Here is a 13996-nt window from a genome sequence, read left to right as displayed (position 1 = left end):
ATGTCAGCCCCCTCTTCCTTCGAAGAGACCCCTCGGACCCGTATGTTCCGGCGGGACCAGTTTTCCATGTCCTCCGCATGTGCTTGGAGGTCCAACTGTTGGTCTTTCAAACGAATGACATCTTGTTGTAGTTGTTCTATCTCCTCGCTCCTGCCTTGGTCTGTCTCTTCAATGGCCGCCACCCGTTCTCCAAGGCCGTCCACCTCCCGCCTTATCTCCCTGACTTCTCCCGCCACTTCTTGTTGTAGCGTCTTGAAGTCGTCCCTGAGCGAATTGAATAGAGTTTGTAGGAAGGACTTAGTAATTGGAACATACGCTCCGGAGGGACTTGGCTGTTGTTTCGTGGTCTCTGGTTAAGGTGGCCCCTTGTCGTTCCTTGTTTGGCCCTTCGCCAACATCTCTGGGAGCGCGCGGTCTCCTTTTTTTGCGTTGGTCAGCCATGTTGTCCCTGGTCCCGGCGCGAGCCCTCTTGGGTTTCTTTACGTCTGGGCCTGTCTTGTGTGGCAATGAGTAGGCCTTCAGTCGTGTCTGGCCGGGGAAGCCTCCTCGGGCGTGTGCTTGGGGTCAGTCGATCTGCCGGGGGCCTCTGCTGACGAGGGAAACCCAAGGCTTGGCGTCTCCAATGAGCCCAGGGTCCCTGGGGCGGGAAGCAATGGTGCTAGGCCTCGCGACGTTGGCTCTCTACTCCCTGTGTCCGCCGATGGTGCGGGCCCCTCCCCCGTGGAATCCCGGCCCAGTGCGGCCTTGCACTGCAGGCGGTGTTGCTCTCTCTTGATCCCTTGTGCCTGGAGCTCGTGGGCAGAATGGAGGCGACCTGGCATGGCGGCCTGCGCAACTCTCGGGGCTTAGTGGCTGGTATGCAGTCTTAAGACCGCTGCGCCGTTTCCCCTCTGGGCGCCGCTGGCCGAGCGTGAGCGCGCTCCCGCTGATGACCCAGAGGCCGGTGGCTGTTCGTAGGGTCTTCTTCTCCCTGCCTCCGCGCCCCCGTCTCCTCACCTCGACCGCCAGGGGCCTTGTGCTGCAGTGGCCCCGACTTTCTCCCACGGTAAGGTGCTTTCTTCTCCCGGAGGGCGGGGCGGGGGTTGGGCTCGCGGCTCTGGGCCCGCCGCGGCCGCGCTTCAGCTGCTCTGTTGTCAGACCCTGGCCCGACGTCCCCAGGCCCCCCAGTGGTGTCTGGCCAGACAGGGCGAATCGGATCCGCCGCGGGCTCATCCCGAAGTAGGCCTCCAGCGGCTGTCTCGATATCGCGGCCAGTGAGCTGCGTCCTTGCACTGCTGTCAGGCGCTCGAAGGGGGCTGCTGCTGTGTCCCCGAGACTCCGGGGGCCTCCCGAACGCCAAGAGTAGCCTTTTTTAGGGGGACACTGCGGGAGATCAGCTACAGGGGCGACGGGCCGGGGAGACGGGCGGGGGCGCTCACAAGATCCGCTTCCAACTACGCCGCCATCTTGGCCACGCCCCCAGTACCACTATTTTTAGGTCTCGCCTGGCGAAAGCAGCACATTGGCTGCTCTCGCCATGGAGCGCACCTTTTTGTAATAGATTCAGCCACAGCTGAATGCACGTGTGTCCAAATGGACAAAGATGGCTGCTCTCACCATCGGCAAAGCTAAACATGCACGCGTAGGGACAAAAAAAATGCACGGGCTTGTGGACAGCCCGACGCCATCTTTGTGCACACGACCGCACTTTTTTTGTCCCTACCCGTGCATGGCGGCGTACTTTTGCTTTATAACATACAAGTTATCAACACTCGCAATGAGTGAGACTGGGAAGTCTCTGTATATTGTAATGGTAGACGAGCTTAACACGGAAGAACTTCTCTAAATAGGGCAGCTAAGTCACCACTTTCGTGTACACAGACAGCTAGCAGTACATCTACGAACTACACCAATGGATGTGAAAGTACTGGGAAAACATAAATAATTAAAATGTGGTTTTATACTACATTACATATGCAGGACGTATAACTATTTCGTAATTGTGCTACAATTTTTCTGTTAAACATCTTCCTATCGAACCGTAGGACATATAGTTTCTTTTAAATACAAGTAGCAGAGACCTGCAAAACTCTAGTTTTTGATCTCCTTTTCCCCACATCAACTGCAGCTTACGATGCAATCTATATAGTGATGCTCATTAAAGATGGCCGCTAGATTCCACCATATCGCCCACTTAAGCCCTTCTCTAGTTTTGTCACCTCCATGAGTGTCTCCGGCATGCTGTCAGTAGTGTGCACACCAGGACTCTGTGACGTGATACCGCCACGCATGACGTGCGCGCTGCCTCCTGTTTGAAACTTAGCGGCAAGGAAGAAGACACTGAAATCATGAACCAGCGCCTGCAGGAGATCCGCGAGCGGCAGAAGCTACGCCGCCAACTTCTGACTCAGCAGGTGAGGGAGTCTGACTTTCAATCTGGAATGGAAGTCGCCGCGCGTTAGCCGCCGCTTAAAGACATGTGGTTTGCACCGAAGTCCGAGCAACGTAACAGGCATATGTCATTGCAATTCCACCGCCCATCATTTGGAGGTGACACCATCATCTGATGGGCATTACTTTCATTTCGAGCGTATTGCCTTTTCGGAACTCATCTTCACGTTACAATGAAGCAATATCGCCCATAGACTTCTGTTGATTAACCCAGCCCGCAAACCTTTTCCAAGAAAACGTAATCTTCTTTGGTATCAGTTTTCGATCATTCCCGATGTCAGCCTTTGTGGACTCAAACGGTTGAGAAAAAAAAGGCATTTAGCTCCCAGCATCGGTCCTGGCTGTATGTGGAACAGGCATTGGCATAGCCAATAGGTCTCGCCTTTGGGACCTTATAAGTATTTAATTATGCAGCACAACATCATTGGTACAACAGCATCAACTGTTGCATGGATTCGCAAACTATCACTGGGATTGACGAATCACAATGAATTGCCTCTTCTCTTGCTTAGTGAATTGGTTCTATGGCTGAAAGTGGAACGCTGGTGAGAGAGAGTGAGACTCATGAATGCAAGGTTCTTCCAAATAATTCACACTCCTAATATTGGCCTTAACTAGTAAAATTAACTAGAGCACATGCTGTGTGACAGAAGGAGGACAAAAATCTGATAAACATGATGTCTTAATTACCACTCTCGACCCCAAGCAACTATGGAAGACAATTGAAGAGGCAGCATCGTAGCTTGAAAATGTTTGGTATGTAGGCTGAATGAAGGAAAAATAACGCAGATTTTAAATGTAGGTCCAAGTCAACATATGAACAGCATGCAGTAGCCAGGCCGACATAGCTTGGAGTTTTGTTTACACAGAAATAGGAGTTCGAGACATGTGGGCTGCTGAATTCATATCTGTGCATAGATCGCCGCCTAGTGTTGGGTCCGGATGATTGCACATTGTTGTCCTGGAAGAGTCTTCGAAGTATCACGAGATAGGTGGCTCCTCCTCTGGACTACAGTGCGCATGGGCATCGACTCCATCCTCAGATTTTTTTTTCCGCCATTGGGTTCGGATATCTTTAAATTCCCTCTTGTCGGAATCGATAGAAAACTTTCTTAAGACCAAAAGGTCTTTAGTCTAATACGTCGGTATAGTCTTGCGTTCGGTCTTAGTTCTTCCAGCTCAGTACCGAGCCGGATTCCCTACACCCGCGTGCTTTCGACGCGGAAGGCCCAGTCGACGCTTCAGACCCTATCGACCGTCCATCATGGACCGTAGTCCATTTAAGAGATGTCCTGTCTGCAACTCGAAGTATCCCCACATCGACGTCCACCCGGTGTGCAACAAGTGTCTGTCGCCGGACCACGATGAAGCCAAGTGTATGGCTTGTTCACGCTTCAGGTCCAAGAAGACGCTTAAGCTTCGACGAGCTGCGCGCCAGGAGGCCCAGCATGCTGCACCGGCGCCTGTGGACATCTTCGATGCAGGGGATGTCGAGGACAAATCTATCCAGGACATTAGTGAGTCGAACGCCGAGTCGGACCTCGACTACGATGCGGTTGCAGAGATGTTCGAGGCCGAAGAAGTCGTCGACGAGGTAGGAGACGACGACGGGGCTCTCGGGCCATGGAGGATAGCTCGGACGAAGAGCTTCCTCAAACTGACTCTGGGGCCGTGCCAATTCATAAGGCACGGGTCGAGGGATCGCCTTCGGGCCTTACCCAAGATCTTACCATGGGTTCTACGGCCCCGCCTTCGGGCTCAGCCACGGACATTGCTGTTGAGCCACACCCTGGCAAATCGAAACCGAAAGTGAAACCTACGGTCTCGACTCAAGAAACTGCGCAGGTGCCATCCTCGAAACCGAAAGTGCGCATCGCTTTGGTCGGCTCCAAGGCCTCGGAGCCCTCGACGCCGAAGAAGCCGAAGGGTGCTGTCGAGCCCAAGGCTCAAGTCAAGGGCGTCGAGACAAAGTCTGCCGCGCCGAAGACTAAAATCAAGGTGATCGAGCCGAGCACGTCGGTGCCGAAGACGGTCGACACCGGCAAAGGCCTCGACGACCCAAAGAAGACTATCGGCGACCCGAAGAAAGCTCTCGGTGACCCGAAAAAGCGGCTGGATGACCCGAAGGCTCTCGCTCCTCCGCATCAGCAGGACAAGGCCAAGGGCAGCACACCCCGAGAGTCGACTCAGGGTGAGGCCTCGAGGGCGTCCTTTGAACCGGCGCGCCCATCCGCTGCGTTCACCAAGAAGGTGACGGAGTCCCTGCAGCGCATTAGGGACGGGACCGCGTCGGTCGGTCCAAAGGATCCTCCGCCCACGAAACCGGTGGAGAAACCACCTAAGGCGTCCATGCCCATCCATTTCACGTTGCCGCCGAAGACCGCGCCGAAGGCTTTCGCTCCTAAGGCGGTCGCCAGCGTGCCCGAGAAGGTCTCCTCGGCGCCGAAGTCGTCAGCAGTGGTCCCCGGCCCACATCCTCGACGACATTCAGTGTACGAGCATCAGGAACACTTCATCGATGCCGAAACGGGCAGCCTTTCCCTCCACAAGCGCAAAATTGCCCCAGAACATCCAATGGAGTCCTACAGGATTCCCCTGAAGAAAAAGGACTCTGCTTCCACTGCTGTCTTGGTGGAACCACTTTCTCCACAGCCTCATAATGTTTCACCCACTTATTCTGATGTGGATGCTGGAGAGGGGGATGATGAGGATGAGTACTGTTATCCTGTCTATACAGACCCTGAGGATACCAACGAACCCTGGGCTGCTGGTGGTGACCCAGGTGATCCTCAATCAGGACAAGACCCTCAACTATTTTCTGCCAAAACGTCCCCTACGGAGGACTCTGCCGCTTTCAATGCCCTCATTGAGCGAGCAGCTAACAATCACAACGTCCAGCTCCATGCTGACCCTGTGGATGTCGACTTCCTCTTTGATACCTTCTCAGTCTCTGAAAAAACTGTTAAGACTCTGCCTATGCTGAAAGGTGTCTTGAAACATGCTGGAGAAATCTTTAAAGAACCTACCAGGGCAAGGGGGATAAACACTAGGATTGAGAAAAAATATAAGTCAGCGCCTACTGATCCTACCTACATCAAAGGACAGTTGCCTCCGGACTCCCTTGTCGTCTCGAATGCCCGGAAGAGGGCTAATTCTCAGACCACGGGTGATGCTCCTCCCCCAGACAAAGAATCCAAGGTCTTTGAGGCTTCGGGGAAGAGGGTAGCAGCACAGGCAGCCAACATCTAGCGCATTTCTAACACACAAGCGCTTCTGGCGAGATATGGCAGGGCACACTACGACACGCTGGAGACCCTGTTGCAGCACCTGCCTGATGAATACAAGGAGGCGACAGAGATGCTGATTGAGGAAGGGAAGCTGATCTCTCACGCTTCAATTAAGTGCGCTCTGGACGCGGCTGATACCGCTGCCAGGGCTATAAACACTAGCGTAATGCTACGGCGACATGCCTGGCTGAGAATCTCTGGATTTAAGCCAGAAATCCAAACAACCGTCCTTAACCAAACAGTCAACCCAGATCACCTGTTTGGCCCGGAGGTTGACACCACCCTAGAAAAAATAAAAAAGGACACGGAGACTGCAAAATCCATGGGTGCCTTACAGTCCCAGCAGTTTCGGGGTGGGTCTTTTCGTCGCTCAAGCACTAGAGGCGTTTCCAGAGGCCAGATTTCCCAGTCCACGCAGTACTACAAGGGCAACACTCAGTCCACATATACCAACAAGAGTCGAGGTGGATATCGTGGTAACAGCGCAAAGGGCAGAGGTTGTGGAAACAGCTCCAGATCCTCTGCCACCAGCAAACAGTGACGCCTTGTCACTGCCCCTCGACCCCACAACACCGGTCGGGGGGAGACTCCAGCAGTTCCTGCCGGTCTGGAAGTCCATCACCACAGACAGGTGGGTCAGGAAACGTATTCAATACGGTTATTGTCTGGAGTTAACGTCCACTCCACCCAACATGCCCCCAAGAAACCGTCCTATGTCGGCCGAGCATTTGCTCTTATTGCAGCAGGAAGTTACCATTATGCTGCAAAAAGGAGCAATAGAGCTCGTGCCTCTGCGAGAAAGAGGCACAGGGGTTTACTCCCTGTACTTCTTAATCCCAAAGAAAGACGGGTCCCTCAAGCCCATTCTGGACCTCAGGCCACTCAACCAGTACATCCTGTCGGAGCACTTCCATATGCTGACCCTGCAGTAAGTGCTCCCGTTGCTCAGTCAGGGGGATTTTCTCGCAACTTTAGACCTAAAGGATGCGTACTTTCACATTCCACTGCACCCTTCCCACAGGAAGTACCTCCGATTCACCATACAAAACCAGCACTACCAGTTCAAGGTTTTGCCTTTCGGTGTCACCACGGCACCCAGGGTGTTCACAAAGTGCCTGGCGACGGTGGCGGCGCACCTCAAGAGACGGAACATCCACGTCTACCCTTATCTGGATGACTGGCTCATCCAGGCAAAGTCAGCCCAGCAGTGTGCCGCCCACATGTCCCATACCATTCACCTCCTGCACGATCTGGGATTTTCACTGAATTACCCAAAATCCCACCTCCAGCCCGCCCACATACGGCAGTATCTGGGTGCGACGATAAATACTCTGGCGGCCACAGCGCAGCCGAATTCAGTGAGAGTCAGCAGCATTCAATCGCTGATACAAAAATTCAGACCTCAACACTCGCTTCCAGCAAGAGTGTTCATGCATCTCCATAGTCCCGCACGCGAGACTACATATGCGCCCGCTTCAGGAGTGCTTAGCACGTCAGTGGACTCAGGCTCACGGGCAGTTGAAAGACCTAGTGTTGGTGAGCGGTTGGGCCTACAACTCTCTGCATTGGTGGAATCCACAAAACCTTTGCAAGGGCCGACCGTTCCAAGAGCCTGTGCCACTGATCATCCTGACCACGGACGCCTCTCTCCAGGGATGGGGAGCTCATGTACTCCATTACACTGTGCAGGGACTATGGACGCAACAGCAACGGAAGATGCACATCAATGTTCTTGAACTGATGGCGATCTTCATGGCACTCAAAGCCTTCAAAGTACATCTGTGCAACAAGGTCGTGTTGATCCGGACGGACAACATGACAGCCATGTACAACATTCAAAAGCAGGGAGGAACACACTCTCCGCAGCTGTCTCATCTGGCTCAGAGCATGTGGAAGTGGGCCATTTAGAGGAACATCTTCCTCATGGCAGAACAACTCCCGGCACAGCCACCAAATGCACGAGTGGGAGATACACCCATCGGTACTCCAACCGTACTTCCAAAGGTGGGGTCATCCAGAGATAGACCTATTCGCCACAAGGGAGAACGCAAAATGGCAAAGCTTCGCCGCCAGGTTCCCACACCCACAGTCGCAAGGCAATGCGATATGGATGAACTGGTCAGGCAAATTTGCGTACGCTTTTCCCCCAGCACCTCTGATACCGCTGGTGGCACGCAAGCTCAGGCAGCACTCGATGACTCTCATCCTGGTTGCTCCAACGTGGGCTCGCCAACCATGGTACACCACGTTTCTAGAACTGTCCGTGGTACCGCATCAGAGGCTAAGCATCACACCCAGCCTTCTGACGCAGAGCCATGGCGACATTCAGCATCCAGATCCACAACAGCTCAACCTGGCGATCTGGCTCCTGAAGTCTTAGAGTTTGGCTACCTGCATTTGCCTTCTGACTGTATGGACATCGTTCGGGAGGCAAGAAAGCCCACCACGAGAGCATGCTATGCGGCAAAATGGAAGCGGTTTGTCATTTATTGTGCAGACCACAACATTAACCCGCTAGATGCATCCATTCAAAATATCATTTGTTACCTTTTCCATCTGTACAAATGTAATCTGGCCTATGCTTCCATTCGCATACATCTGTCTGCAATGGCCGCTTATCTCCAGAACAGGCAGCACCTCTCACTTTTCAGAGTGCCTGCCATTAAGGCCTTTCTAGAGGGGCTCAAACGAGTCATTCCTCCGCGGACTCCACCAGCTCCGGAGTGGAACCTCAATGTGGTCCTAACCCGGCTGATGGGTCCTCCCTTTGAACCACTGCATTCCTGCGAGATTCAATTCTTGACGCGGAAAGTGGCTTTCCTCATAGCGATTACATCGCTGCGGCCAGTTAGTGAACTACAAGCACTCACTATCCAAGAGCCATTTATTCAAATTCATTCTAACAGGGTAGTGCTTCGCACTAACCCTAAATTCCTTCCTAAAGTTGTGTCTCAATTCCATATTAACCAGACTATTGAATTGCCTGTTTTCTTCCAAAATTCTGAGTCATTGGCGTAGAGAATGCTCCACACCCTTGACGTCAAGAGGGCCCTGATGTATTACATCGATAGGACCAAGGATTTTAGAAAAACGAAACAACTCTTTGTTGCCTTTGCACCACACCACAAAGGTAACCCCATTTCCAAGGATGGTATTGCTAGGTGGATCGTTAAATGTATCCAGATCTGCTATCTGAAAGCCAAGCGTACTCTCACCATTCCACCGAGGGCCCACTCCACCAGAAAGTTGGGGGCCTCCATGGCATTCCTTGGAAATATTCCTTTGGAAGACATATGTAGAGCAGCCACATGGTCTACCACACACACATTCACAAAGCATTATTGTGTTGATGCGCACTCCAAACAGCAGGCAGCTGTAGGGCAGGCTCTTCTAAAAACACTTTTCCAAACTGCTGCAGCTGGCCGCCATTAATGGAGGGACTGCTATGTATTCTATGCACAGATATGAATTCAGCAGCCCACATGCCTCGAACCGAATATGCTACTTACCAGTATGCATCTGTTCTTGGCATGTAGGGCTGCTGACATTCATATCGCCCGCCCTCCTCCCCGGCGCCTGTAGCAGCTGAAGAATTCACACATACTTCTAGCATGGTCATCATTCACTTAGTTTCACTCCATCTTGGCCACAATGGCTAAAAACAATCTGAGGATGGAGTCGATGCCCATGCGCACTGTAGTCCAGGGGAGGAACCACCTATCTCGTGATACTTTGAAGACTCTTCCAGGACAACAATGTGCAATCATCCGGACCCAACACTAGGCGGCGATCTATGCACAGATATGAATGTCAGCAGCCCTACATGCCAAGAACAGATGCATACTGGTATGTAGCATATTCGACCTCACTTTGGTATAGTATATACACAGAGGTAGCTTCCTACATCATCCTTAGCCTTCAGCTGCTGATGAGAATGGTTTCTTGCCCGAAGACCGTTCCGGCTCGGACCTCGAGATCAAAGACCTCTGGTCGGCTCAACAAGTTGTGAGTACAACTCCTCCTTGACACCACTGCGAGCTTCCACCCCACAAGGGGCCTTGAGCCGCTCTGGACCCACAGACAGGCTTCAGGGTCACCACTGCGTTTGCCTCATGGTTGGCACTGTGTGTCAGCTATTGGTACCACGCTTGCCTTCAGCGCATAGGAAAATTCTAAAGTTGCCAACCTCTGCGCCACCTGCTCCCGGCTTGTTGCCGATCCAGCCTTCCGATCTGAAACTTTCGGCTTCGAAACCCAGGTCAGTGCCAGAGTTAGTGCCGAAACATTTGGCTCCAACCAGAAGACCAGCCCATGAACTAGTGCAACCGGTCCTCCAGAAGCTGCCGGAACAGCATGACGCTCACCAGAAACAACTTGTCATCTACCCCCAGACAGGACAGATACAAAATCTGTGTACTTGGTCTCCTAGTAGGCAGTTCAACTTTGAATAAGCTGTGCAACCCCCTCCTTAACAAAAGTAGTAGAAGAAGCAGGATAAAGCCACCAGTCCTCTTCTTGACCCTGAACTCCATCCACCCTGTCCACTCCAGACCGACCACCACCATCACCTTTCCCACCTCCTACTTTGCCGGCCCCTCCTATCTTACACTCCACAGGGGTTGCCACATTCTCACATGGGTGAACACAGTGAGGGGGGACACGTATGACATGCTTTTGGACTCCTATGATGTGTATCGCCTGCAGATACCGATACTGACCTCAACCCTCCACGATTTTCACCGCCAGATGACATCCCTGCTTGCCATAATGTTTTAGGTAGGGCTGCTGCTTATCACAATGTGTAGATGCTTAGTCAGTCGAAGAGGATTTCCTCTTTGAGACTCTTGCCAACCTCGGACTCAAGCAACTAGTGGACACGCCCACCTACCTCGCTGGCCACGCACTCGACCCCATCTTCTCCGCCAGTAACCACGTCTCCTTCAGCCACTTCACCAGTGTACACTGGACCGACCACAGCTGCATCCACTTCACCTTCAAGAAGACGACATCCCACTACCACACGCCACAGATCCCCCGCAGATGCTGGAGCAAAGTCACCACAGACCAGCTGACCACATCGCTGAGCTACAACCCACCTGTCGACACCCCTGACACCAAAGACGCAGCAGACAACCTCGCACAGTGGTTCACCAACTGCGCCAACAACCTCTCTCCACTGAAGAAGGCAAGACTAGCAACAGAAAAACCTCATGGATCACAGACACCCTCAAAATCGCAAAGAAATCATGCCGAACCCTCGAGAAAACTTGGCGCCACAAACGGACATCAGAAAACATGACAGCCCTCAAGAGCGCCACCTGCGAATACCACCAAATGATCCGTACCACCAAAAGGACATCGTTCAAAGAGCGGCTGGACAACAACTCCCACAACTGCAAAGAACTCTTCAGCTTCGTCAAAGAGCTCTCCAACCCCAGCGCCAGCAACAACGACATCACACCGTCGCAAGACCTCTGCAACTCCCTCGCCACATTCTTCCACCGCAAGATCGCAGATATACACGACCGCTTCGGACCCCAGACTCCGCATCCATCCATCAAACCAACGACCCCCACCACCAGCCTCAGCGCATGGACGCCCATCAGCACTGAAGACACCACCCGCGTCATGAACACCATCCACTCCGGCTCCCCCTCCGACCCATGCCCTCATCATATCTTCAACAAAGCCGACACCATCATCGCACCCCACCTCCGGAACATCATCAACAGCTCCTTCACGTCAGCCACCTTCCCTGGAAGCTGGAAACACGCAGAAATCAACGCCCTTCTGAAGAAACCAACAGCGGACCCCAAAGACCTCAAGAACTTCTGCCCCATATCCCTGCTCCCCTTCCCGGCTAAAGTCATCGAGAAGACCGTCAATAAACAGCTGACTGCATTCCTCGAAGCAAACAACTCGCTCGACCCATCCCAGTCTGGATTTCGAGCCAACCACAGCACCGAGACCGTCCTAATCGCAGCCACCGATGACATCAGGACCCTGATGGACAACGGAGAGACAGCCGCTCTCATCCTACTGGACCTCTCGGCAGCCTTTGATACGGTCTGCCACCGCACCCTAATAACTCGCCTCTACAACACTGGGATCCAAGGAAAGACCCTGGACTGGATCTCATTGTTCCTCTCCGACAGAACCCAGAGTGTCCGTCTCCCTTACTTCGCTCCGAGGCCACCAAGATCATCTGTGGCGTACCCCAGGGCTCCTCACTCAGCCCACACCTCTTCAATATCTACATGAGCCCCCTCGCCATCATCGCACGCAAACACAACATCATCTCCTACGCCGACGACACCCAACTGATACTCTCCCTTACCAAAGACCCTCTCACCGCCAAAGCCAACTTCCAGGGCGGAATGAAAGATGTCGTAGAATGGATGAAGCACAGCCGTCTGAAGCTCAACTCGGACAAGACGGAGGTCCTCATCCTTAGACAATCCCCATCCACCTGGGACGACTCCTGGTGTCCCACAACGTGACACGGACCATGCACGCAACCTGGGATTCATCCTGGACTCCTCCCTCACGATGACCAAGCAAGTCAACACAGTCTCGTCCTCATGCTTCAACACCCTGCGCATGCTCCGAAAGATCTTCCGGTGGATCCCCACCGAAACCAGAAAGACGGTCACCCAGGCCCTCGTCACCAGCCGACTGGACTACGGGAACGCCCTATACGCAGGAACCACAGCCAAACTTCAGAAACGCCTTCAGCGCATACAGAACGCCTCCGCATGACTCAATGAATCAATTCAGTCGGTGCAAGCTTTGTCCGAATCCCATCTCAACAAGGGAAACTGGTAAGGAGGTTCACAGGGATCTTGGGATGGCACTTCTGAACTGTAGATCCTTACTGAAGCACTCCGTAGAGATTAACCTTTTGATCCAAGAAGGCAATCTCGACGTACTGTTTTTAACAGAGACGTGGCTATCCCCAAATTCTGAGTTTGATATCGCCACTGCCCTTCCGGATGGAGTTTTTTATCCAGTGTAAACATAGGCAACAGGGGAAAGGAGGTGGACTTGCTATAGTCTACAAAGACAAATGTACTTGTAGAATTGAAGACGGTGATATATCAGACTCGGAAAGCGTCCGCTTCAGTATTCAAATAACGCCTACCAGTTCTCTCTCAGGATTCCTGATCTATCACCCGCCGGATCTACATTTTGATGACCCGAATGATAAAGTGGCCATAGATCTTTGTTCTGACCTCAAATCTTTCGAACTGAAACTTCTAAATAAAGAAGCAACTCATGTCAAAGGTCATCTTTTAGACCCCATATTCTCAAATAGTAACCAGCTTAAAACTAGCCCCCCAACTGCCTGTACCATGGTCGGACCATTTCCTAGTACCATTCTCTTGGAAAATCTGTACAGAGGGGAGACGTGCAGCATTACCTCGCACTCTAGAAAGAGCCTGGCCCAAGTTATCCTTGGAAAAGTTGACACTAGCACTAGAACAAACTGCCCCTTCCATAGAATCAGATCCGCTGGTGGCAGATACAAGCTTTTGTAATTGGCTTAACAATTCTTTGGACGCGGTACTACCTCTCAAAATAGTCACAAAGAAAAGTAGTACTTTCAAATCGCCGTGGTATACTGCAGAGCTCAGAGATCTCAGAAAAACCTGCAAAAAATTGGAACGCAGATGGAGGAAAGATTGGGCGGTAAATAATAAAGCGGCCTATCGATCTTCCCTGAGACGCTATAAAACCTTCCTGAAAAAAACTCAGGTGTCTTTTTTTGAGAACAAAATGAATGTATCATCTAATTCCTCGAAAGAAACGTTTAAAATAGTTAAACAACTACTTAAGGTCCCTTCCCCGGTAATTTCCCAAGAATACACTGAAGCAAGATGTAATCAGCTAGCGGATTTCTTTGATTCCAAGATACAAAGAATCCTTGATAGCCTACCACAGAACGTCGCTACTCCTTGTGGTGACACTCACTTGGTACCTACCTCTGGCCCCTTGTTGGACTCTTTTAGTTGTATTACCAGGGAGGATTTTTGTAAAGCCCTATCTTCCTTGAAAAGTGGATCTCCTTCTAACCCGGCGCCTATGTATATCCTTAAGCAGATTGCAGATACTATTGCCCCTCTAGCAACAGAGCTTCTAAACTCTTCATTTACCTGCGGGGTTGTGCCACCCAGTTGGAAACAGGCCAGTCAAAACGCTTCTAAAAAAAACCAGGGCTTGATACGTCGGATCTGGACAATTTCCGCCCGATCTCGTTACTACCAGGCCTGGGCAAAATT

At 52.1% G+C, this 13996-nt stretch overlaps 1 protein-coding gene across 2 annotated transcripts in view; it reads left to right on the top strand.

Annotated features, from left to right (window-relative positions):
• The window catches only part of RALGAPB (Ral GTPase activating protein non-catalytic subunit beta), a 1758088-nt gene that overhangs the window by 401283 nt on the left and 1342809 nt on the right, over positions 1-13996 (top strand). The gene's annotated exons all lie outside the window — the stretch shown is intronic.

The sequence above is a fragment of the Lissotriton vulgaris genome, chromosome 7, assembly GCF_964263255.1.
Source record: "Lissotriton vulgaris chromosome 7, aLisVul1.2, whole genome shotgun sequence".
Classification (NCBI taxonomy): domain Eukaryota; kingdom Metazoa; phylum Chordata; class Amphibia; order Caudata; family Salamandridae; genus Lissotriton; species Lissotriton vulgaris.
Note: the sequence above shows the minus strand (reverse complement) of the source record. Positions and strands in the feature narration are given on the sequence as shown.